The following is a 4684-nucleotide window of genomic DNA, read 5'->3' as shown; positions in this document are numbered from 1 at the left end:
AGACGGGATCAAGTAGAGGCTGTTGCTCCGGGGCGGGGCTGTGACACCGGCAGCATGGTGGGGTCAACAACCAGTACCTATCGACATGAAACTGATGTAATTTCGGCCAAAGTTAAATCACTTCCATTTAAACAAAAGAAAAAAAGAGAAAAAGATATATTCTCTATACTTTTCAGGGATTTATATTTTCCCCCTCCATTGACCATCCAAAAATATTTATAAATTGATCTTAAATGGAGTTAAAACCTGAAATGAGCTCATAAACAAGCTTTGCTTTCGTTTTTAGGCATATATATATATAAATAACCTACAGAAAACAATCTAAAATGGTTTGTTTCTTACTGCATGAATAACACATCCAATATCCAATGCCTAATATTGAATTCATATTTGATTGTTTATGCAAAATCTTACATATATTTCTCCTATTAAACTGTTATTTTTGTTTTTATTATTACTAATAATAATGTTGGTGATGATAGTGTTTAACAACAACAACAACAACAATAACAGTGTTTTCCACATTTTATATGAAGAATATAGGCAGTGTTTCATTATAAATGCGTCAGTAGGACAACTGGCTCTTCTATTAGTCATGATATGTAAATATGGACTGATGTAAATGACCAACTGTGTTGTGTTTGTCTCCTACATACTTCCTGTAAGGTTGCAGTCAGGTTGTCGCTACGGTATTTTCTAGTGTTGTGACATAGTGACACCACCTGGTGAGTTTCCCACGCTCATGGACTGAAATCTTACGGTCCTGTCCGCTAGGTGGCGTACTCACTCCAGGACCTTCAACTCAGGTCAGTTTCCCCTCTCTAACTCTGTAGTTTTACTGAGTACACATCACAGTGAGATCTTTCCTCTCCAGAGGGTTTCTCAGCATGTTTCCTGGTGCTTCAAAGACACTTTAAAAAGATCCCTTCTTATTTTTTTGAGTTTTGGACTTGGCTTCCTGTCTTTGATCTCAGCTGCTATGTGAGATGTTCACTGAAGAGTATCACCAAAACTTTTACTCCTTAGTAAAACTATTTCTCATCGTAGTGGAGGATTCTTCCGAATTGCAGACATCACATGAAAATATGTATATTTTCTATTTTTATCTATTCATATTTATCTATTTATTATTAAGGCAATCAAATCATTGAAATACAGTCTTTCTCACGCTTTCAAACTGTGCAGTAACACTTTAATTGTAGACTAAAGGGACAAGATATTATCTTTATTACCAAATAAACAAGGCCTTGCTAGGAATGGCCTTCTCCTTCGCATTTCCAGCCATATCAGTTCTCTAAAGAAGTATATGCTAACCCATGGTCCCTCTGTGCTACCTCTGCCGGTTGTAGCTTCTCTGTTTTCAGCAGAAAATGTTTTCCATTCCTGGGCCAATGAATGCCACCTTTGTCCCTTCATCCTCCGTGTTGTGTGAGAAAACCCCCCTCACTGCACTCACCAAGCCTGCACAAACTTAACCTCTTTCCCCCTCCACCTCACACAGGAAAAGAAACTTACCGGCTCTGGAGCTTTGATTCCATCTTAGTAATCTGGAGGTCTGGCTAAAGCCTTGCAATAGAGGCCACTTTGGACAGACGTTTTTAAGTACCTTAGGGAGGAAAAAAGGTGAAATGTGATTGGAACAATTGTTAGGATACTCTGGATCAAAACAACAAATATAGAATAAAGGCTGCTATATAAGAACATAGAAAGAGCTAGAGAAAGATGTTGGTTATAGCTGTTTCGTCAAAGTGAATTGTGTAGAGGTAGTTCATACAAAAAAGTGTGGTAATTAACAGGGTAGGAGATATCTATTAGTTCAAGGCCCTGGGAAATCCTCATTATCAGCCTGTCCTCACCACATTACCAATTACACTGCCATTTTCACTGGATTGGGGCATGCTTATTTTCCTGAATCACTCAAAACCGTCCAAGCCCTGAAACACATTTTACTCATGCTACCACACACCACTCTTGTTCGGATATTACCCCAGAAACAAAGGATGTAAAACGCCTTAATTTAATCCATTTCCAGTTCCTGTTAAACTCAAAGCCTCCTACACCGCCTGCATGGCAATAATATGATATTAGGAAGAGGTATTAAATAGGTATAGCACATTGTGAAATAAAGCTCCTCATTAGAAACTATTGAAACCTTGTAGAGATTTAATGCATCGTTTAATGCATCTCTCAAATGAAAGGATAAGGGCCATTATCCCTGTGCCACCCAGGGTGTAAGGAATTCCATCTCTTCTCTAAATTGAGTCTTACCCACATAGCGACACACACACACACACACACACACACACACACACACACACATAGAGGGCATAAAACTGAATTATAATACATTCATTTCCTGGAGACTTATCCTAACCATCCAATCCAGTATCATAGGATGTCTTGTCATATCTGTTGCTCGTCTGTCTGTCATAATATTGCCCCCAAAGTGGCAGCAGTAACACCGGGATGTTGTAGTGAGCATAATACTCATTAAAAAGATATCTAAGTTGAAACTGTTTTTTTTTTCTTTCATTGTAATATTCTTTCTCTCTGTGGTGACCAAAATCAATCGCAGTCTTTGGTCTGTACAAAAACTACCAGCTTATGTTTAACTGAGGCTTGATCAGATGTATCTGGTGGCTATAATTAAAACTGACTATCCTTTTAATTTGAAATTCCTTTTTTGTGTTTCTCTGGGGTTTGTGTCCTTATCAAGCTACGCTGTTGGAATAGTAATGCAAAGTGAGGATTTTATTTAATTCAGCCTCCTGTTAGCTTATTGGCTGCATCACATTAAGAAGAGATTACTAAAAGTCCAGTATGGGTATGATGTTTGATTACAGCATTATTCAATCAGACTTGAACAAATCAGAGCCTGTCTTTTAAATCTGTAACTATAACTGTTCACCTTGAGCTCTAACCTTTAATAATAAGCATACTTTTTGACAAAGCTTATTATGACATTGTACCCTCCCTGATGCATTGACCGTTTCTTCTTCACTTACATATTTTCACTCACTGTTATTATTAAACTCTGGCTCTTTTCCACAGTCTACCTTTGTCCTGTCTTCCTCTCCTCACCCTCAGGTTGTGGCTGATGGCTGCCTCTACCAAAGCCTCGTTCTGCTGGAGCTTTCTTCCTGGAGAAAGGGAGTTTTCCTTCCTACAGTCACAAAGTGCTTGCTCACAGGGATCGTCTGTTTGTTGGGGTTTCCCTGTATTATCATAGGGCCTTTACCTTTAAATACAAAGTGCTTTGAGGTGACTGTTGTTGTGAAGTGGCCCTATATAAATTAAATTAAATTGAATTACTATAGCAACATACAGAAGTTCATATGTCCATATGTTCATTTGTCACTAGTTCAATGTACAAATGAATCACTTTAATGGATGTCTATACTGATATGAAATAAAATTATTAGTAGCTTACTAGCTTTGAATATAGCAAAAAGTAAACAAGAGATAGGAACGTTTGACTTCAACCAAAGTCCAGCAGCCAATCTGGCATATCAGTAAGCCAGCGGTAAAACAAGGCCAAGTTTGTTCATGTTCAATTCTTAATGACTTTATTCATTTATTTAGATTAATAGTACACAGCTGGAGGGGCTTGATATGAGCCATGTAGGTCTGTCCTTCTATGCTAACCACCACTAATGAGGTTCAACAAAAATAAGACCGCAATTTTCAGTCATCTAGTTTTTTGTCAATATCAAAGGGAACCATTAACGACGGGTAAAAAAGTTGCAGGTTTGATACCACTGGCCTAGATGTTAGACTCCAGTGATTTGTGGGGACGTATTGCAGTTTCTATAGACATTTTTACAGATTTCATGAATCGCAGAAATTCCTCATTCCTCTCTAAAATTTCTGATTGAATTTCTTATTCTCTCTACTAACTCATGACAAAGGTTGAAACGCTGGTTCAGTGTGCACAGACTAAAACCCTGTCTGTAAGTCTCAGATGAAGTAAAAACAAGATAAAGATTAATGTGGTAACTTTAACTCACATGTAAGCTTAAATGCTATACATTAAGGTCTTTATGAAGTGCACTGGTAAATTATAATGCACACTGGGGATGTGAACATCTCAGTATTCAAGAGTTGGTGCATAAGCACACAACTGGTCAGCTACAAAGAAGAACTTGAACTATTAAAAACTGAGTCAAGTCTGAGGTTGACAGGTTGGATCTTAATTGACCCAAAGTGGCCAGTGCACAGCAAATCTTTGTTAGTAGAAACATGACCCTTTCTGTGGCACCGGTAAAGCTACACATTCCACCCCAACGAGACAAAATCAGGTATGTAATGAGCGTTATAGCCCTGTAGGACAACTGAATTTTTGCTGCATATGTTTTTCCTCCTCATTGAAATTTGGCATCCTTTAGTCTCAACAATGGCAGAAACATTAAAGCGGAGTTTCTTGCAGCCACTACTATCTTATGTGTTCTTCACAACCAAATGAGGGACAAGATATGTTGTGAATAGGGCCTGTTCATACTCTCTTCTGCCCTAGGTGGGTGCTAATTATCACCACTTTGCCTGTACACAGGGCTACATCCACCCCCTCTCTTACGGTCACTGTGCCGAAACCTAGACACCCTCTAGACCCCAGGAGCCTCAGTGCACCCGTACAGTACTGAAAGATCAGCCCCCCATCACCACCACCTTCCGCCTTCCTTACCAT

This window comes from Mchenga conophoros, linkage group LG20, assembly GCF_057382185.1.
Source record: "Mchenga conophoros isolate Kocher_MC1m ecotype Shallow Benthic linkage group LG20, M_conophoros_male_GT1.1, whole genome shotgun sequence".
NCBI classification, from domain to species: Eukaryota; Metazoa; Chordata; class Actinopteri; order Cichliformes; family Cichlidae; genus Mchenga; species Mchenga conophoros.
This window is presented reverse-complemented; position numbering follows the sequence as displayed.